This window comes from Maylandia zebra, linkage group LG11, assembly GCF_041146795.1.
Source record: "Maylandia zebra isolate NMK-2024a linkage group LG11, Mzebra_GT3a, whole genome shotgun sequence".
Taxonomy (NCBI): Eukaryota; Metazoa; Chordata; class Actinopteri; order Cichliformes; family Cichlidae; genus Maylandia; species Maylandia zebra.
In genome coordinates, this window is record NC_135177.1 from 30814496 (window position 1) to 30836602 (window position 22107).

At 46.0% G+C, this 22107-nt stretch overlaps 3 long non-coding RNA genes across 3 annotated transcripts; 1 reads left to right on the forward strand and 2 right to left on the reverse strand.

Annotated features, from left to right (window-relative positions):
• Positions 1-4888: 4888 nt before the first annotated feature.
• On the forward strand, positions 4889-6628 carry LOC143420965 (uncharacterized). The gene is made up of 2 exons (XR_013100706.1): positions 4889-5163; positions 5736-6628. It is a non-coding gene; the product is annotated as an uncharacterized LOC143420965 (long non-coding RNA).
• Positions 6629-10125: 3497 nt separating this feature from the next.
• On the reverse strand, positions 10126-11863 carry LOC112431224 (uncharacterized). The gene is made up of 3 exons (XR_003022414.2): positions 11133-11863; positions 11033-11060; positions 10126-10533 (listed from the first exon to the last, which is right to left on the reverse strand). It is a non-coding gene; the product is annotated as an uncharacterized LOC112431224 (long non-coding RNA).
• A 5029-nt stretch (positions 11864-16892) lies between these two features.
• On the reverse strand, positions 16893-18566 carry LOC112435599 (uncharacterized). Its single transcript, XR_003024694.2, has 3 exons — positions 18121-18566; positions 18021-18048; positions 16893-17507 (listed from the first exon to the last, which is right to left on the reverse strand). It is a non-coding gene; the product is annotated as an uncharacterized LOC112435599 (long non-coding RNA).
• Between the last annotated feature and the right edge of the window lie 3541 nt (positions 18567-22107).

The window sequence follows — 22107 nt, forward strand, 5'->3', positions numbered from 1 at the left end:
AAAAGTCACCAGATTCGCTTTTTAGAAAAAAAAAAATTGCTATGGGGCTCTGAAAACTCGCTAAATATAGTGACAAAGTCACTAAGTTGGCAACACTGCACCTGGCGTGCGCACTTACAACAATGGCTAAGCGTAAACATGTCATGTGTGGACATATTTTACTTCCACAAACAGCCAAGACGCGGCTTGCGATACATGTGGCAAGACAGTGAGGTGTTGTGGCAACACCACTAACCCTCGTCAAACACCTCAGAGTAAATCATATCACAGAATATGATGAGCTTATGTTGAGGCGAACTGAAGAGGAGGAGAGGGACAGGTGCTGCTAGGGCAAGACAGACGTCTCTCACGGAGTCCTTTAGTGCTGCAGGCAGGCAACATGCTCAAATAGTACACAACTTCAGGTTTTTTATTTCTATATGATTATTCTGCATCATTAAGCAATAAGAACAAGTAGTCTGATGTCCTGTAATCATTGTGAAGCTATATTATTATTACAATTACAATTACATAATGCAATTCTATATTGTATTATGAAATACAATGAAACATTAAGTTCTTGTACAGAGTATCGGTATCGGATCAGTATTGTCGATACCACCCTGGATTTTACTTGGTATCGGATCAGAAAGGAAATCAGTAGTATCGCACATCACTAGTGTTTGTTGACCTGAAGCTCCATAAAGCACCACTCCAATAGCCAAACCCATCTGTTCTCTGAGTGGATAGTTAAAATTGTGATTGACATGACATTGGCCAATCAGGTGAAAGGAAGAAAAATAGGGTCAAAATTCGTACTTGTAACTTGAAAGTTGAGTGCAGAGTTTCATGTGTATTTTTTGGCAAAGTCCACACACAAATCTTTTTTACACATGCACAATTTTTTTTACACATACAAATCCTGATTTACAAGTACAAAACTGATTTACAAGTACAAAATATTTATGACCACAATTTGAGCCCATAGAGGAGAGACCCGAGGCGGCCGCCGGTCCGACTGTCAGGTGAATTGAGCTTCAGGTGAGATATTATGACCTGCAGTCTATCTGGGTCATATATAAACCAAGTTTAGGTGTAGTTGATTTTCGTTGTGCTGACTTTTTACAGTCAGTTACAATAACTCATAGTGCGTACTAGCTAGCATGACGGAGTTTCTATACTGCTGGGCGGGTGCTATGATGTGAGTGGTGAACTTTATTTTATTCATAAGGTTAGGTTAGTAGAGTTGCCAACCGTGCCGTAAAAAACGGAATCCTCTGGTATTCAGAGTTAAAATTACGCGTTTCGTATTGAGCTGAAAATGAACGCGATTTGTCCCGTACTTCAGCTAGAATAACAAAAAGACACAAAGCTGGAGTTATTCTGCGTCTTTACGCTGTCAGCTGCCTCTTCTTATCTCATTCTCCCCCCTCCCTCTCCTGCTGCTACTTCAATCACAAAACTGATCAATGATTAGCTGATCGGCGTTTCTGCCGCAAGTCTCTCCTGCTTGTTTATCTCTCACTTTGCGCCAGAAAGAGGAAACTAGCAGAAGCGTTAAACAGCAGAAGCACCTTCACACTTGATCAGCTGTTGTTAGAATTTATTTAATATTACTTTCTAGTATCAGCTGATGTTTGCTGGAGCCACAGCCGTAAAGCTGCTGGTCATGATATCGGTTTGGATATGTGGTGAGAGGGAAACAGGGAAACATGAAGATGAAATCAGGAGATGTCCTTACTGAATCATCAGAGCTGAACAGGTGATGGAGAAACAGGTTTACCTTTAGGTGACATGAATGGGTTGAAGGAAAGTTCTGAACTGTTTCTGAGAGACAAATAACACCAGGATCCTTTTCTACGTAGCTGACAGCTGGTAACTGTGCAGGGGCGGGTCTAGCAAAGTTTTGCCATGGGGGCAGGTAGGGCATTAACAGGGAAAGGAGGGCACAAAAAATACTTTCTTATTCTCATTTAAAATTTCTTTAATTACTTTTAACAAATAATTATCTGAATATTACAACCAAAGTTTTCATCTGATGTCAAATGTATAGAAATCCATTATTGTACATAGTAATTTTTTTCAGGGTCCCAACATAATTTCTTCAGAAGTAAGTACTGTATATGATGCCAGTATTTTCCCACATTTTCTAGATACTGTACCAATACTGTGTGTAAAATTCCATCAAAAAGTCAATTAAGTTTTATTCTTTCTCACCTGTTTTTCTGTCTCCTTTCACTTTTTAAAGGTTGCCATGTTAGAAAAAATATTTTGCCCTGCCATGCTGTTTATTGATGTGGCAAATGAATAGTTTATGAAAATAAATGGTCTCTAGTCAAAATGCCCAGGCCGATTTTTTTTGTCCCAGTCCAGCCCTGGTGTAATATATTGGTTGACTACATACACTGAACAAAAATATAAACGCAACACTTTTGTTTTTGCTCCCATTCCCCATGGGATGGACGTAGAGACCTAAAATTCATTCCAGATACACAATATAACCATCCCTCCCAAACAGTGGTCACAAATCAGTCCAAATGTGTGGTAGTGGGCACATCTGCTATATTGAGATAATCCATCCCACCTCACAGGTGTGCCACATCAGGATGCTGATCTGACATCAAAAACCAAAAACTTGCACCAGCCATACTGTTCACAGCCACAGGAGGGAAAATTACAAAAAGACATCACAGATTCGATAAAACTTCTATAAAACAAAGACAACATCTCAGATGAGACATTAAAAGATCTCATTTTCCTTACAAAGAACAGTCTTTGTTGAACTTTTTTAGTAGTGGCATCAGCGAGAGATTCAAAACGCAGTTTATGGTCAAGTACCACACCTAGATATTTATAACTCTCAACGATCCCAATATCGGCAGTTTTAATGATAGTGGGTGATGAGCTATAAGAGGACTTCCTAAAATCAATAATCATGTCTTTAGTTTTTGACACATTAAGTGACAGGAAGGACTCATCACACCAATTCACAAAATCACCTACAACCTGTCCATGGCCTGACTCATCCCCCACTAGAAGACTGACGATCACTGTGTCGTCAGCAAACTTCAGGATATGTCTGTTCGTGAAATTGCTGCGACACTCATTTGTGTACAGAATGAACAGAAGGGGAGAGAGGCAGCAACCCTGGGGTGATCCAGTAGAGGAGGAGAGCACATCAAAAAATACATTATTCACCCTCACGCATTGTGACCTATTAGTCAGAAAGTCTGTCACCCAGCCGACCAGACTAGTGTCAAGCTTGAAATGATTGTAAAGCCTGTCAGCAAGTAAGAAGGGTTGAATTGTATTAAATGCTGATGAAAAGTCAGCAAATAATAATCTTACATGGGTGTGGGGGGCCTCAAGATGCTTATACAAGAGATGCAGGAGTGTGACAACAGCATCCTCCACACCTCTCCCTGCTCTATAGGCGAACTGGAAGGGGTCAAGATGGTGTTCAACATGCATTAAAATCTCCTTAATTATCTTCTCAAATGACTTAATCACTAAAGAAGTCAGAGCCACAGGCCTAAAATCATTCAGTACCTTAGGAGAACCACCTTAGCAACAGGAACAATGATCGCATGTTTCCAAAATTTGGGTACTGTCTGTAGCTCTAAAGAAAGTGAGAAGATATGGTGAAAAATCCCACTCAGCTGATCAGCACAAGTTCTCAGTACCTGTCCACAGATGTTGTCAGGTCCAGAACTCTTACTTTTAGTGTGTCTAAAAAGATTAGCTACCCCCCTCTCATCAATACAAATTGATGGGGGAGTGACAGTCTTTTCCCTCAGTGTGCTGGTCTGCCTAGAACAGTCAAAGTTCTCAAAACAAAGGTAAAAACTGTTAAGACCGTCTGCCAGATGTTTGTCAGAGGTAAACCCCTCTAAGGTAATATTACTTTTACCTTTCGTCTGTAGCCCTGCCATTGTTTTCATACCAAGCCAAGCTCTTTTGAGGTTGTTACTGCTGAGTTCTGCCTCAATCTTATTTCTATAGCTCATCTTGGCAATCTTTATTGCAGCCCTCACCTCCTTCCTCAATATTCTCACAGTGGGAACGTCTCCCTCGTTAAAAGCTCTTTCTTTCTTTATTGTTTAGCGGAGTTTAAGTTTTAGAAAAGTACTTCTACACCAGAAGCTAAAAGGTGAGTTTATTTTGAATGTAAGTTTAGAAACCACAGTCATTGTTAGAAACCAATGACTGTATAAAAGATGGACGACGTGACACCGCCTCCTAACATTGTGCAAAAATGAAGCCACAAAAATATCCCGCTTGTGGAAGCTGCCATCTTGCAAATTTGGAGCCATGGGCTGTATCCCAATTCAGGGTCTGCAGCCTTAAAGTACGCATTTCAAGGCCGATTACGTCACAGCGGCGCGCCGAAGGCTGTCCCAATTCAAAGGCTGCTCGAAATGCGGCCCTGAAATGCGTCCTTCATTTCCCTGAATTTTAAGGCTGTGGCAGTGTAGACTTCGTGGCCCAACATATCCCAGAATGCATAGCGCGGCGGTGGGTGTGGATAATTTTGCCGGGAAAAAAAAACGGCGGATGAGGGGCGGCCAAAGAGTAAACTTTAAGTACTGAATATTATGTCACTTATTTATGTGCAAATGTTTAATAACGCAGAACATTAAAACATTACTGTTGGCAACATGTCGGCATAGTTATGTGACATTAGTGACGTTTGTACTAACTTGGTTTTTAAGCCTTTACTTTAAAATATACGCCGTTCAATAGCTGAGCTTAATCTTACAGAGAATGATCAAAGCTCATGTAGAAAGAAAGAAACAAATGAACAAAAGATTTTCTCCTTTATTTCTGTCAAACAAAACTGTATGACACATTTCCAGCTGCTAGTATCATGGTTGCTAGGCAACCTGGGCAGCGCAACGGAGACTGGACCGTCCCATTTCACAAGCCTCGCACTTCCGGCCTTAGCGGTCTTTGAGTACGCGGCCCTTGAGGATCGTTGAGGCTGCGTACTTTAAGGCTGCAGACCCTGAATTGGGATACAGCCAGAGTCTGTGCAGTAGTGACTTGAGGCGGAGCGACTGTGTAACACTCCCGCCCACATACCCGCTGGACGTGACCGCAAACACGCCCCCCTATACTTTTTACGTAGCCCGGCGGCTCGAGTTTTTTGCTGGTTTACCGCGACTGACGACTTGTTTAATTAAGGTAAATACAAGCATGTCACTGTTATAAAAAAAAAAAAGACACAGCTTATCATCTTATAGTTCTAAAATCGCTCTGTTGTTAATTCGTTTGCTAGACGAGCCGCTAGCATATGCACGGTGTTGGAGGCTTGTTGCTAGCTAGTTAGCGATGCTACACACCTGTTACTCTAATAGTCTGTGTTATTGAAGGATTCAGCACTTCTTAGGGTTTTTTTTTTTTTATCCATTTTTAGATAGCGATGAGATCAGCTACACACTCCACAGAAGCCCAGAGTTACTGTTAATATCAAAAATATAATGCTGTCCTTTGAGATTTTAACATTTAAGACTGTGAGTGTAATGGATCTAAAACTGTTTAAATCTCTCCAGCCTGGTAACATGGAAACTTTAAAAACAGCAGCATAAGGTTTCATTAGTGTAGTCTAATTTGTTCTTTTCATTTAATAATAATCCATATTATATATAACAGCTAGATTCACCCTGGAGAGAAACTAGTGAGGGAGACCATCAGGACCAAGCTGGGTTTCTGGGTCCAGAGGTTTGGAGAAACTTCTTCCCTTTCTTTCATCACAGCTGTCCTGTGCCAGAAGTTCTGTTGACCCACTCAAAAAAAGCATCATTTAAGAAACACCAGGAACACTGAAGCTCATCGCATTAATCAAGCAGGACTCATGATCTTCACCAGCAGCTCCCTCACAGGGAAATCTTCAGCACTCCTCCGTAGGCCCGCCCCAGGAGATGGATAAACCCAGAATTTCATGAACACTGTGATGGAGACCTTTGGTTTGTGTAATGTTATAAATACTTGGATACTCCCCAGAGGCTCTGGACTTTTACATAAAGATATTATATTCAGTCCTGTAGAAAGTTGTATATTTAAAAATATATGATCCTCTGTGGTTACTCTGGTATGAATAACTTTGCATCACTTTATGGTAAATAACACACTATCTGCAAAAAACTGAAAGAATTCCAGATCACAAGTTTGTAGTTCAACGTACAAGTGACGACCTTTGACCTTCATCAGGTTTTATTTAATTGTGTTAGAGAAACTCAAACGTGCTCTTCATGCAGCTGAGTACATCAAGTGTTTAAAACGGAAGCTGTGCTGGTCTGAGATCAGCAGCTTTGTGAAACGCCAAACTGAGGTCCTGTTAATGCTGAAATATAGTGACACAGTTACATGGGTGATTAATCCTTTTGTTTTTTTGCCTTTAACTTTATCAATAAAACAGCTGCAGCTTTCACTACAGCACATGTGGTACTTTAACCTTTGTACAGTTTTCATCAGTTCATTTTGCAGTTAACATGTGAACATGTTGGATGATCTGTCTGCTGTCACTGGGTGGTGCTGAGGTCTGAATCTGAGGGCAGCTCCTGTAATCACAAAGAGAACAGAACCATCAAACTCAAATATAAATTTTATCCCTCAAAATTGAAATAAAGCTGATTCTTCTGTCCTCACACACTCAGGATCTGAAGTTCTTCTCTTACATTTTTTTCAGTATTACAGTACACTACAGTACTTTAATCCATAGTTCCTGATTAATGAGGAGCTACAAGGTACAAGCTTTTTTTTTTTTAAAAAGTTACTGTCTTTACACATGTGGCAAGAGACTGAAAACATGCTGTTGTTTGCACATATTTAATATTCAGCTCTGCACAGGAGCTGAAGCAGGATGCAGCCTGTTGCTTTTACAGTATAATACTTGTAATAAAAGTACAGTAACAGTAATTAGTGACTGAGTAGCCTGGAGCATTTCTCTTGATTTCTTTAGTCGGTGTAAATTCATTCACTTGCACGGGTTAGCTAAACGAACCCTGACAGCCGAGTCCTCATCTTAGCTAGCTAGGTCTCAGGACCGAGCTAAGGAGGGTAGTTACGGATTAGCTTACAAACACTAGTGATGTGCGATACTACTGATTTCCTTTCTGATCCGATACCAAGTAAAATCCAGGGTGGTATCGACAATACTGATCCGATACCGATACTCTGTACAAAAACTTAATGTTTCATTGTATTTCATAATACAATATAGAATTGCATTATGTAATTGTAATAATAATATAGCTTCACAATGATTACAGGACATCAGACTACTTGTTCTTATTGCTTAATGATGCAGAATAATCATATAGAAATAAAAAACCTGAAGTTGTGTGCTATTTGAGCATGTTGCCTGCCTGCAGCACTAAAGGACTCCGTGAGAGACGTCTGTCTTGCCCTAGCAGCACCTGTCCCTCTCCTCCTCTTCAGTTCGCCTCAACATAAGCTCATCATATTCTGTGATATGATTTACTCTGAGGTGTTTGACGAGGGTTAGTGGTGTTGCCACAACACCTCACTGTCTTGCCACATGTATCGCAAGCCGCGTCTTGGCTGTTTGTGGAGGTAAAATATGTCCACACATGACATGTTTACGCTTAGCCATTGTTGTAAGTGCGCACGCCAGGTGCAGTGTTGCCAACTTAGTGACTTTGTCACTATATTTAGCGAGTTTTCAGAGCCCCATAGCAATTTTTTTTTTTTCTAAAAAGCGACTAGCGACAAATCTGGTGACTTTTTCTGGTGTTATTGGAGACTTATTTACGACAACTTTTTGACGTGAAAGCGCATATTGCTCTTCTCAACAAGCAGCGGGTGCTGCTGTGGGCACCTCGCCCGTGCCAAAGCGCTCACGGGCAGAGGATAGTCCTCCCCCAGCTGCTATCAGGGCAGGAGATGTTCCCACCTATGCGTCCAAACTGCAAATGAATCGCGTATAAGTGAAGCCTCTGCTCCCGCACTGACTGTAACGCAATCAGTTCTTCTTTTACTGTTATGTTGTTTTGTGGATCACAAGGTTTAAAACTACTACAAAAAACGATAATCGCTAAAAAAAAAAAATAATAATAATAATTTGTAATTCTAAATAAATTCTAAATGCATTTAGGACGTTTTTTTTACTCACTTTATGTCTCTTCTTCTTTTCTCTCCTACAACGTGGGTTACAATGATATTAGCATGACCAATTATGCAAATTAGGCGATGACGTCGTTTAGCAACTTCTAGAGACTTTTAGCATAGCCAATAGCGATTTTCTTTGCTGAGGAGTTGGCAACACTGGCCAGGGGCTGCAACACATTTATACAGCCGTATTTCGCATATGACAATGAAAGGCATAAGAGGAAGTAGTTTCTTCCAATTTAGATGATCCGAATGATATAGTTTCTTTCCACTGTGTTCCTGTTAATGAAAAACTACAAATTTACTCCAAAGTACTAAAATATCGATATTTTAATATGAGAATCGATTCTAGAACATAAATTACTGGGATCGGAACAATCGATATTTCAATATCGATCCGCACACCACTAACAAACACCCACTGATGTATAAATAGAGACCAGGGCAGTCTCAGAGCGGCGAGTCCCTGAGCCCTCACTCTCGTGCGAGAGCTCAGAGCTACCCTTGCTAAGCAACAAGTAAAACTGTGCGTTTCTCCTCTCTGATTCTCAGCTGAAGAAGTGTTTTAGAATATATCTCTTGACACTGGGACCTTTGCTTAGTGATATGGTGATACAATTACAAAATTGATCATTGACCTGCGGCCTAGAGCGTCCTGGTGCCACGTGCACTTATAGACACTCTTATGTTCAAACATTCGTTATGCTGTTCGTTATGGCCATACTGTTTTCACAGAAGTCCAATAACAAAACACCACTCGGGTTCAGATCCAGGAGGCCGTTCCTCCCAATCACGCCCCTCCAGGTCTCACTGACATTGCCCACATGAACATTGAAGTCTCCCATTAGGACAACAGAGTTCCCAGGCGGAGCATCCTCCAGCACCCCACCCAGGGACTCCAAGAAGGCTGGGTACTCTGAACTGCCACATGGCGCATAAGCGCAGACAACAGTCAGTTGTAATAAATAATATTGCATTGCATGGGACAATCGTGGCTCAAGAGTTGGGAGTTCGCCTTGTAATCGGAAGGTTGCTGGTTCGAGCCCCGGCTCGGACAGTCTTGGTCGTTGTGTTCTTGGGCAAGACACTTCACCTGTTGCCTACTGGTGGTGGTCAGAGGGCCCGGTGGCAGCAGCCTCCAGCGTCCAGCAGCCTTGCCTCTGTCAGTTTGCCCCGGGGTGGCTGTAGCTACATTCAGTGTGTGAATGGATGGATGACTGAATCTGTAAAGCGCTTTGGGGCCCTTAGGGACTAGTAAAGTGCTATACAGGCCGTTTACCATTTTTACTTTGCATAGTGTTGCACAGCTTTAATCATTTTTCTATCAATATCTATTTGTGAAATATATCTCCGATAGATTTTCACTTTGGGCAAACATTCTTTGATCTTCACCCTTTTATGCTGCTGTATATATTTAAAAAAAGTAACTTATATACTCAGCTGTGGACTGAGGAGCATATCAGGAAACAGAGACTAAAGTTTTACAACACCATTTCTCACACTGACACATTTTCATTGAGTACACTATCATAGTTTTATACAAAGATATAAGGATAGGGAGATAGCTGCTATGAAAATTACAACTGAAAAAAATTGTTAATCTTTTTCTGAAGCCACAGCATTTGACTGCTGCTGCAGCCACTTCACAAGTTTCTGTAAATGATGAAAATGTTTACGCAAATTCAGTTTAAACAGGAACTATCAAAATAAAGTTATTTACCTAAAGCCAAGCGAAACTCAAAATTATAATTGTGTTCTTAATAAATCAAATAAGTAGTATGAAAGTGCGAACAGCTGTTTAAATAAACTTTAAATAAACTTATTTTATATACTTACAATGTGTATGCTGCAGTTTGCTTAGATATTATTTAGCTTTAGTAAGTTTAATTGTTATTATTTGTTCAAGTATTTGTATTGTATCCATCCATCCTTTTTGGGTTGTTTGTGCAGGTCCAGTTAATGCAGTGGAGAGCCCAGACCTCTGCAAAGGAAGTGTGACCAAGTGGTCGGCGGGGTTATGCACAAAATAAATAAACTTGACAACGCCACCTAGGGGAATTACACCCCCAGGAAATATATTTAAGAAAAATAAATAAAAGGAATAAAAGAAGACCGCACAGATTCAAGGATGCACACTGAGGCAGGTTGGCTTCCAATATTAAAACAGTTTTATTTATAGAAATAAATAAAATATTATAAATAATATTTTATAAATAAAATATTAAAAGTCAAGATGTAGCGTCATTATTGACAGTGTCCTACAGTAAAAATAAACAATCGTGGAACTTGGACTTACCAGCAGCCGTGGAACCAAAAGAAAATCACACCAAAAGAATCACTGCAGACCACCCAGTGCTGTACAAAAGAAAGTGTGAAAACGACCCACCACCTGAGGTCCCAGGGCCACTGGCTCGTCCTCCTTCACTGAAATAAAACACAGAAAAGTATGTTAAAAGAATAAAAGGACACTGAGCGTCAGGCTCGCTACAAATCATAAAAAGACTAAAACACACTTTAATAAAAGAAAACACACACACACACACACACACACACACACACACACACACACACACACGGGAAAGGCTTATTCCCCACGGGTCAACCTACCACTCGTGCTGGTAATAATTATTCTCAGGCGTAGGCCGGTCTGGCTCCCCACCGGCTGAGACCGGCCACCCAGGCGATTTAGAGTCCCAGCACGACACTCGGGCAGAGAATCACTTCAGCCCGATCACAGAAGTGTGGGTACGAGCAACAGTCCAGGGTAAAATAGAACACCAGGCGAACCCAAAAAAAGGGTAAGCCTACTTAATAAAAACAAGATAAGACAAAACAAGACAAGACAGCAGACTCCACCAAGGAGGAGTTCACAACAGCAACTGAGAAGGCAGTCCACTCTTCCAATTTAGGTTGGACAATTTACCATGGAGAGGTGAGTACAGCAGTGAACCCTGAAACAGATAAGTGTAACCTTAAAACTCTTATAGCTATGAATGCTAATAAAAGTAGTTCTAACAGCTTACCCCAGGACCGGAGGCACTATACTCTCATTGGTGGAGATACCACGAACACCTCTCTCCGCAATGGCAGAATTAAACAGACTGCTGCGCTACAACAGGCCGGAAAAGGATATTAACACCAATTCCAGTATTCGGAGGGAATCCAAGGTTAAGCGAGAGCATACCTGTAGCTGTCGTATAATCGGCTCTTGCTGATCAGTCCATCGCAGTACGCCAGCATTTACTGCTGTATCGTACCAGAAGCTCGGGAGGAATTAATCCAACAAGACATCGGCTTAGCTTTATACAGGCTAGCGCCACCCTGCAATCAATGTGCAGGTGGGTTCCCAATTAACCCGATCACCTGATACAAGGAGCGAGTGCAGTGGAAAGAGAGCGAGGGTGGTAGAGCGAGCGAGAGAGAGAGAGAATGAGAGAAGAAAAACAACGGAAGGCGAGTAGCCCATCTGGCTACATCTACCCCCCTTTTTTTGTATTGGCGCCCCGACAATAACTCAAGGAACCTAACACCATGGCCTGAATATGGCAAGCTGAGCATTAGCAACTGACGCAGATTCAACAGGACGTGGCAAGTGATAAACATTTGAGTGATGACCAGCTGTTGAACGTGCTGTTCTCCGCAAATGTGGCCCACTCACCTCAGACTGTTCAACAGAGCCTGAGGAAGAACCTGGGGGAGCAGAGGTCGAGGGTGCTACAATCACACTGGGAGTAGACCTGAGCTCCACCGATGGAACTCTAGAGGCATCGGGAGGTGACACCACAGGTGCGACAGGGTGTGAGGGTACCTCAGGGACAAGGAGCCACAACTCGTCGTCACTCAGAGAGGTCTGCTCTGAGTCAGCGGGTACAGGTGGGGGTGGAACCGGTGGACCAGGTGTAGGTGGCCCTAGGCTGACCTGTGCCTTTAACATGTCACGATGGACATGTCGAACCTTCTCCAAGTCTCCCACGGGGGCAATGGTATAAACAGCCCCGTTCTCTTGGGGTGCCCTCAACACCTGATAGACCACAGAGCTCCAAAGGTCCTGGATCTTGTGCCGGCCCCGGGTGCTATGATCTCGAAGATACACCAGCTGACCGACCTTTAAAGGAACAGGGTGGACTCTCTGGTCATGCCGTTCCTTACGGCGGTCAGCGGCCAGCGACAACCGTGCCCGAGCTCCCTCAAAAGCCACCATTAACCTGGCTTGGTGCTCGGCCACCCAGTCCTGTACCTCTCCAGGCACTGGGTCCTGAACGCGGCCTAGAAGGAAATCAATAGGCAGCCTAGGATCCCTGCCAAACATCAAGAGAAACGGTGACTCTCCGGTGCCCTGATGTGGCGTGCTATTATAGCAAAAGAGCACATGCGGTAAGCATGCAGCCCAGTCGCGTTTCTGAGATGATGGCAGAGTCCGGAGGAGGTTATGGAGGGTTCGGTTAAACCGTTCGCACTGCCCATTACCCGCTGGGTGGTAAGGGGTTGTACGGGACTTGGCTACCCGATACAATTCGCATAACTGTTGCATCACCAAACTCTCAAAATTTCTACCCTGGTCAGAGTGGAGGCGGCTTGGAACGCCAAACTTAAAAAACCACTCTGTTAACAGGGCCTGGGCCACAGTAGAGGCCCGCTGGTCCCGGGTAGGGACTGCAACAGTGTATTTGCTAAAAACGTCAGTCATAACCAAAACGTTTTCAACTCCACTACGGGAAGGTTCCAACACCGTGAAGTCTATGGCCAGGATTTCATTTGGCCTAGACGCCAACAGGTGACCCATATAACTATGAGGCCCCAACCCTGAGTCCTTTGCGACCTGACAGCGTTCACAACGCTGAACCCATTGCTTGATGTCAGAGGACATCCCGGGCCAATAGCAACGCTGCCTGACCAGTTCAGTGGTGCGCTCAATACCTTGGTGCCCATGGTCCTGGTGCAGCTGCCTCAAGGTCTCAGGCTTCAGAGCCTCTGGGAGAACAAGTTGGAGGGCTTCCTCACCTCCACCTGGACGCAAAATACGGCGATAAAGGATGCCATCCTTCTCCACCAGACGATCCCACTGACGCAGCAGAACCATGACTGGTTTGGGGAGCTGATTCCTTTCCTCCGAAGAGGGCAGGGTGTGCCTCCTCCAGTGTACCAAGAAATCCTTGAGGAGGGGGTCAGCCTCCTGCAAAGCACGAATATCCTCCAGGGAGTGAGATGGAAAGGCCCCAATCTCCAACTGAGTAACGGAGGGCAAAACGGCTGGACACTGAGCCTGCCGAAGTGAAGTCGGGACACAAGTCCCAGGCAACACACCCTCGGCCAAGCTGGAGCTCGTCTCATACTGTCGAGAGAGAGCATCAGCATTCCTATTACTGCGGCCTGAGCGATACTTGATCTCAAAATCGAATGCCGCCAGCTGGGAGGCCCACCTCTGCTCGGTGGCACCCAGCTTAGCTGAAGAGAGGTAACTGAGTGGATTGTTATCGGTGTAAACCACACACTTCTGCCCCAGCAGGTACTCCCGGAACTTCTCGGCCATGGCCCACTTGAGTGCAAGAAACTCCAGCTTCATGGAGCTGTAATTGTCCATATTGCGCTCATGTGGCCGAAGACCTCGACTAGCATAAGCCACTGGCCTAACGACACCTTCTACATCTTGGGAGAGAACTGCACCTAAACCACTGTGGCTGGCGTCAATCTCCAAGATAAATGGGCGCGTAAAGTCAGCATATGCTAGCACAGGTGCAGACACAAGCTTTGCTTTCAGGGCCTCAAAGCTCTCCTCACACTGAGGGGTCCAAATAGCACTCAAACTCTGTCCCGAGCCCTTCTTTGTCTTTGTGCCAGCCGATTTAGCCACCACTTGATGCAGGGGAGCCGCCAATGCGGCAAACCCCTCCACAAAGCGCCGGTAATAGCTGGCGAAACCCAAAAAGGATCGCAGCTCTGACACGGAACGAGGACACTGCCATTTGGCTACTGCGTCAACCTTGGCTGGATCGGTCGAGACACCCTCACAGGAGATTACATGGCCCAAGTAGTTAACCTTCTGCTGGAAAAAGGCACACTTTTCTAACTTAGCCTTGAGCCCCTGTTGCTGCAGCCTTGCCATCACCATCTCTAGCCGTTGCAGGTGCTGAGAGACAGACGAGGAGAACACAATGATGTCGTCTAGGTACAGCAGTAATGACTGGCACTGCTGATCCCCGAACATCCTCTGCATTAGGCGCTGAAAGGTACCAGGAGCATTGCACAGCCCGAATGGCATACGATTCCACTCAAACAGGCCAAACGGCGTGCAAAAAGCGGTCTTGGGCTTATCCTGCTCAGAAACTGGCACCTGGTTGTACCCGCTGGCCAGGTCGATGGTAGAAAACCAGCGTGCGCCAGCTAGGGCATCCAGACTTTCCTCGATGCGAGGTAAGGGGAAGGCGTCCTTCCTTGTTTTGCTATTCAGCAAACGATAGTCAACGCACAGCCGGAGGCTTCCATCCTTCTTGCGGACCAACACGATGGGAGAGGCATAAGGGCTGCTACTTTCCCTAATTACCTGGGCCTCCAGTAGCTGGTTGATATGAGCCCTGACAGCCTCATAATCAGAAGGAGGAATTCGCCTGTACCTCTGCCGGACAGGTGCGTCATCGAGTAGCGGTATGTCGTGCGAAATGACGTTTGTGCAGCCCAAGTCTCCCTCATAAGTGGAGAAAACAGAGCGGTACTTCCGCAAAAGTAACCGTACCTCGTGTTGCTCTGACTCAGCGAGAGCAGACAGGTCAATCGTATCCACCATCTCTTGAGCAGGGCTGCTGGTTGTATGGGAGGAAACGGTAATGGGAAAAGAGTGTTCCTCGCTAACACCGGCAGGGAGGCTAACAACAGTAGCTTTACTTATCACTCCCAAACGGGTCCGCGGGTGGAGAACAGCTTCCGCTGTCCCTACATTGGTGACTGGGATGTAGGCAACGCCCTTATCCACCTGAACCAAACATGGAGAGGCCAGCAACCCAACTGGCAACCCGGACTCAGAAGGTTCAAAAAGCACAGCCTGACCTGACAACTGCTGAGAACAAGTAGTGGCCACCAGCTGCATAACACCACCAGGTATCCGCACGGCCCGCGGGCCCTGTACCTTAACGGTACCGACAGGGTCCTCTGGGGCTTGGGCTGCAGACTGGTGACACTGATGTAAGGCCTCCAAAACTGGTCTCGGTGCCTGTGACACAGAAGGAGAATTAAACAAGGAGCCACCGAAAGCCCCAAACAGTTCTTGATAACAGCGGCGGATTACGTTCATTCCTAAGATGCCAGGGACAGAGGGCGTAGCCCCAGGAGGGTCCTTCACTATAAGGATTCCACAAGAGGGCATTTCCTTGCCACACAGGAGTACACTGAGCTCCAAATAGCCAATGTAAGGGATGGCAAGCCCATTGGCAGCCCGAAGCTGTAGCCAATGACATGACTGAAGGCGTTCTTGTCCCCAAGGGGCAAAATGTGCCAAAAAGAAACTTTCTGTGATGGTGGAAACCATGGACCCAGTATCCACCAAACAAGGGACAGTTACCCCACTAATAAGCACATCCATCTTTGGACACGATGAAATTAGCCTGCCAATCCTATCTTTCTGTGAGCCAGTGAACTCCCCACCTGAACTGTGACTCTGCAGCACAGATGGCGTTAGTTTTCCGACTGGGTAGCGGGAAGAGGATTGCCAACTGCGGCATAAGGAGGGCCTGAATCAGAACCTGCTCTAGGGCGGCGTGAAGCCCGCTCCCCAGTGCACTCCCTAGCAAAGTGTCCTGGCTGCTGACACCGGCGACAAATCACCGAGCCAGCCCATGAAGGCCGAACACTTCTTCGGGGGTTCTGTAAAGAAGCCACTGTCTCAGTGAGCTGATTTAACTGCTCTTGTTGGCGCTTTAGGAGTTCCTTTAGCTCACGCCACTCGGACTCGGGTGTACCAACAGGAGCGAACCTAGGGCTAGTGTGCACTCCACACTGAAAACCATATGCCGATGGTTGAGAATAGCCACGGTCGCGAACACCGCCTGAAAACCCTTCTCTTTCCCATCTAATTGCTTCCCCGCGCACCTCTAACAAGGTGGCAGTGGGCACACGGCGAACGTATTGTTTAAGCTCTCTGCGGAGACCACTATCAACAACATGTTCTACAAATTGGTCTCGGAGCAGCACCTCTGCGTTACGCATACCATCAGGTGCACTTTGTTTTACTTGCTCCATCAGAGCCATTAGCGCTAAGGAAAACTCCTGCAAAGTCTCTTCCTCCCGTTGTCTCCTCGAAAAGAAAGCCTGCTGCAGAGTGACATAGGACTGCGCATTGCCATACAGTTCCTTTAAAATGGTCAACACCCGAGCAGGATCCCCTCGCTCTAAATTAGGGCGAAATTTGATCTCCTCCCTTGCTTCTCCCTCTAAATGGTCAAAAATAAAGAAAGCTTGATCAGCAACAGACAGGTGCCGGGCACGCATGCATGCTTGAACCTCTTCGACCCATTCAGCTATATTGATGCCTGTTCTACCATTGAACATGGGACATTTACGGTCCCTAGGCACCACCACCAGACGCTCTGTAACGGCGGCCTGGCTACCAACATTTGGTATGCAACCAGCTGGTACGAAAGAGGACGACGCGGCCCCGCCACCAGACTCGAGCACAGCGCCCCCATCCCGGCGCAATTGCTCATTATCTGCCCTTAACTGCGCTACCAAGTCTCTAAGTTGCTGCAATTCTTCCTCCATAATAAATTTTGACCCAAAAAAAAAGAGAAAATTAAATCAGCAAGGTGCTAAAATCCTATTACTCTTCCTTCTACCTGGATACTGCTGTCTTGTCTATAATCACACTCTAAAACAAATAGAGCCTTCAAACAGGTGAACTAGACTCGTTGCAAAAAAATAAAACAATTTACAAAACCAAACATCTACCTCAAACGTGCATCCTGTCGACAACGCCAAGTATGTGACCAAGTGGTCGGCGGGGTTATGCACAAAATAAATAAACTTGACAACGCCACCTAGGGGAATTACACCCCCAGGAAATATATTTAAGAAAAATAAATAAAAGGAATAAAAGAAGACCGCACAGATTCAAGGATGCACACTGAGGCAGGTTGGCTTCCAATATTAAAACAGTTTTATTTATAGAAATAAATAAAATATTATAAATAATATTTTATAAATAAAATATTAAAAGTCAAGATGTAGCGTCATTATTGACAGTGTCCTACAGTAAAAATAAACAATCGTGGAACTTGGACTTACCAGCAGCCGTGGAACCAAAAGAAAATCACACCAAAAGAATCACTGCAGACCACCCAGTGCTGTACAAAAGAAAGTGTGAAAACGACCCACCACCTGAGGTCCCAGGGCCACTGGCTCGTCCTCCTTCACTGAAATAAAACACAGAAAAGTATGTTAAAAGAATAAAAGGACACTGAGCGTCAGGCTCGCTACAAATCATAAAAAGACTAAAACACACTTTAATAAAAGAAAACACACACACACACACACACACACACACACACACACACACACACACACACACACACACACACGGGAAAGGCTTATTCCCCACGGGTCAACCTACCACTCGTGCTGGTAATAATTATTCTCAGGCGTAGGCCGGTCTGGCTCCCCACCGGCTGAGACCGGCCACCCAGGCGATTTAGAGTCCCAGCACGACACTCGGGCAGAGAATCACTTCAGCCCGATCACAGAAGTGTGGGTACGAGCAACAGTCCAGGGTAAAATAGAACACCAGGCGAACCCAAAAAAAGGGTAAGCCTACTTAATAAAAACAAGATAAGACAAAACAAGACAAGACAGCAGACTCCACCAAGGAGGAGTTCACAACAGCAACTGAGAAGGCAGTCCACTCTTCCAATTTAGGTTGGACAATTTACCATGGAGAGGTGAGTACAGCAGTGAACCCTGAAACAGATAAGTGTAACCTTAAAACTCTTATAGCTATGAATGCTAATAAAAGTAGTTCTAACAGCTTACCCCAGGACCGGAGGCACTATACTCTCATTGGTGGAGATACCACGAACACCTCTCTCCGCAATGGCAGAATTAAACAGACTGCTGCGCTACAACAGGCCGGAAAAGGATATTAACACCAATTCCAGTATTCGGAGGGAATCCAAGGTTAAGCGAGAGCATACCTGTAGCTGTCGTATAATCGGCTCTTGCTGATCAGTCCATCGCAGTACGCCAGCATTTACTGCTGTATCGTACCAGAAGCTCGGGAGGAATTAATCCAACAAGACATCGGCTTAGCTTTATACAGGCTAGCGCCACCCTGCAATCAATGTGCAGGTGGGTTCCCAATTAACCCGATCACCTGATACAAGGAGCGAGTGCAGTGGAAAGAGAGCGAGGGTGGTAGAGCGAGCGAGAGAGAGAGAGAATGAGAGAAGAAAAACAACGGAAGGCGAGTAGCCCATCTGGCTACAGAAGCAAATTTCTGCTGCTTGTATATACAATCTCATTCTTTCGGTCACTCACTACCAACAGCATGTTGCCATATGTGAGCGTAGGGGAAATTGACAGCTTTGTTTTCACACTCTTTCTCTTCACCACAGCAGACCAGCATAGCATTCACATTTGACTGAGACACTGAGATCATTCTTAAGCTCAGCTCGTCCAAAAGCATACCCAGTTTAATGTCTTTGTTGATATGAACGGCAGCGGTCCCCAAGCTTTTTTGCACCATGGACCGGTTTAATGTCTGACAACATTTTCACGGACCGGCTTTTAAGGTGTCACGGATAAATACAACAAAATAAAATGATACGACCAAGGCAAAAACTGTGGTATTTTTTAAAATATAATGATAAACACGAATTCACTCTATAATTGTGTAGCTTTATTATCTGCGTCCGCCTGAAAATGCGCCAACAACATTAAGGTTGTGTCCAAATTCATGGGCTGCATCCTCCTGATTACGCATTTGTAGACCGATTACGTCACAGCGACGTGCCGATGGCTGTCCAAATTCAAGTTTTTAGCCCCGCTCGTCCACCATTGGCGCGTTTGAGTTTTGGACGAAATGCATTCTGGGATATTTAGCTGTACCAGTAAGATGTACCAGTAAGAAATGTAAGATGGCGCCGGTGAGGTCGGCTGCCGTCACGACTGCTCCGACCACTTTTTCTTTGTCTTTGTTTTTTAAGTTAGTTTTCAGCGTTTCTAAATCGGCAAAATCATCACCATTGGGTACATTAGGTATGACAGTGACACTCTTGTTTCTATTGGTATACAATGTACTCACAATTCGAAGTTTTTAACTCCGGATCCGAGCTGGCCGAGTGAGATCTCGAGGGAGAACAAAGGGAAGCGGCGGCGGCCTAGAGGGAAGCGAGCCGGCGTCAGGAACAGGCTGAGAGCTCGTGCACACCGCACACCTCTGCCTAGCATCCTGCTCGCCAACGTCCAGTCACTGGAGAACAAGCTTGACGACCTCAGGGCCAGGATAAAGTTCCAGAGAGACATTCGGGACTGCAATCTCCTCTGCTTCACCGAGACATGGCTGAACCCAGCGGTGCCGGACCACGCCATCCAGCCGGCCGAGTTCTTCTCGGTTCACCGCATGGACAGGACATGGGACTCGGGGAAGTCAAGGGGAGGCGGCGTGTGTTTAATGGTGAACAACAACTGGTGCAACAGTGCGAACGTTGTTCCTCTCACACGCTCCTGCACACCAAATCTGGAACTACTGTCCATCATGTGTCGTCCTTTTTATCTACCTCGGGAATTTACATCGGTCATTGTAAGTGCCGTTTATATTCCACCACAAGCGGACACGGTCACCGCCTTATGCGAGCTGCATGAGGCACTCACACAGCACCAGACACAACACCGGGACGCTGCGCTTATTGTGACGGGGGACTTTAATAGCGCCAACCTCAAACGCGCAGCGCCGAACTTTTATCAACACATCACCTGCCCCACCAGGGGTGAAAGGACACTGGACCACTGCTACACTACGGTCAAGGACGGCTACAAGGCACAATCCCGCCCCCCGTTTGGCAAATCTGATCACGCCGCCATCTTCCTCATGCCAAAATACAAACAAAGGCTGAAACAGGAAGTTCCGGTTCAGAGGAAGGTCGCGCGCTGGACGGATCAATCGGTGGCCGCGTTACAGGACGCACTCGATGACGCAGACTGGGGCATGTTCAGAAACAGCTCCAACGATGACGTCAACGTGTTTACGGAAGCGGTTGTGGGATTCATCGGGAAACTAGCGGATGATACCGTGGAGACAAAGACTATCACAACGTTTCCCAACCAGAAGCCGTGGGTGGATAAAACCATCCGCGACGCTCTGAGATCCCGCACCGCTGCCTACAACACGGGACTCATGACGGGGGACATGGACCCGTACAAAGCCGCGTCATATAACGTGCGGAGGGCGGTGAAAGAGGCGAAGCAGCGCTACGGGAGGAAACTAGAGTCACAACTCCAACAGAGTGACTCTAGGAGCCTGTGGCGGGGACTAAGGACAATAACGGACTATAAAGCACCAACAACCGGTATGACGAACGCGGCCGTGACTCTGGCAGACGAGCTGAACACTTTCTATGCTCGCTTCGAGGCTGCAGCTAAGGTCTCCAACAATGCTAGTGTTAGCGGCGCTAACGGCTGCAGACAGGAAGATACTGCCAGCACCGGAAACGTGCTCGTCATCTCCGAGCATGAAGTAAGGAGAGCCTTCAAGAGAGTGAACACCAGGAAAGCAGCAGGACCAGACGGCATCCCAGGTCGTATCCTAAGAGACTGCGCATACCAGCTAGCTCCTGTGTTCACTGAGATATTCAACATCTCTTTATCTCAGTCGGTGATCCCCACATGCTTCAAAGAGTCCATCATTGTTCCTGTCCCGAAGAAACCCCACCCTGCTTCTCTCAATGACTATCGCCCTGTAGCCCTCACCTCAGTAGTGATGAAGTGCTTTGAACGCCTGGTCAGAGACTTCATCATTTCTTCACTACCAGACACACTGGACCCACTACAGTTCGCTTACCGTCCAAATCGTTCCACAGACGATGCCATCTCTCATCTCCTCCACACATCACTCACTCACTTGGACACTAGAAGGGGGAATTATGTTAAAATGCTCTTCATAGACTACAGCTCTGCATTTAACACCATAATTCCCTCCACACTCACCACCAAGCTGGAGCATCTGGGACTCAGCTCATCTATGTGTCAGTGGATCTCCAACTTCCTAACTGGCAGACCACAGGCAGTAAGGATGGGCGGACATGTCTCAGCCTCCACCACTCTCAGCACTGGAGCCCCCCAGGGGTGTGTTCTGAGCCCCCTGCTGTACTCTTTGTACACATATGACTGTGTGGCCACTACCAGCTCCACCACCATCATCAAGTTTGCTGACGACACCGTCGTGGTGGGCCTGATCTCTGATAACAACGAGACGGCCTACCTGAAGGAGATTAGGAATCTGGAGAACTGGTGCCAGAGGAACAACCTCCTTCTAAACGTCAGTAAGACAAAGGAGCTGATAGTGGACTTCAGCACTAAGCAGGAGAGGAACTACCAGACCCCCGTCATCAATGAGTGCCCAGTGGAGAGAGTGGACAGCTTCAAATACCTCGGAGTTCACATCACGCAGGACTTGTCATGGTCCTGTCACATCAACACCGTGGTGAAAAAGGCCCGACAGCGTCTCTACCACCTCAGACGCTTGAGAGACTTCCAACTGCCCTCCAAGGTGCTCAGGAACTTTTACTCGTGCACCATAGAGAGCATCCTGGCGGGAAACATCTTAACCTGGTTCGGGAACAGCACCATGCAGGACAGACGAGCTCTACAGAGGGTTGTGCGGTCAGCTGAGCGCACCATCCGCTCCGAGCTCCCTGACCTGCACTCAATCTACAGCAGGCGGTGCCGGACCAAGGCCAGGAAGATCGTGAAGGACCTCAGCCATCCCAACATCAGACTGTTCTCTCTGTTGAGGTCAGGAAA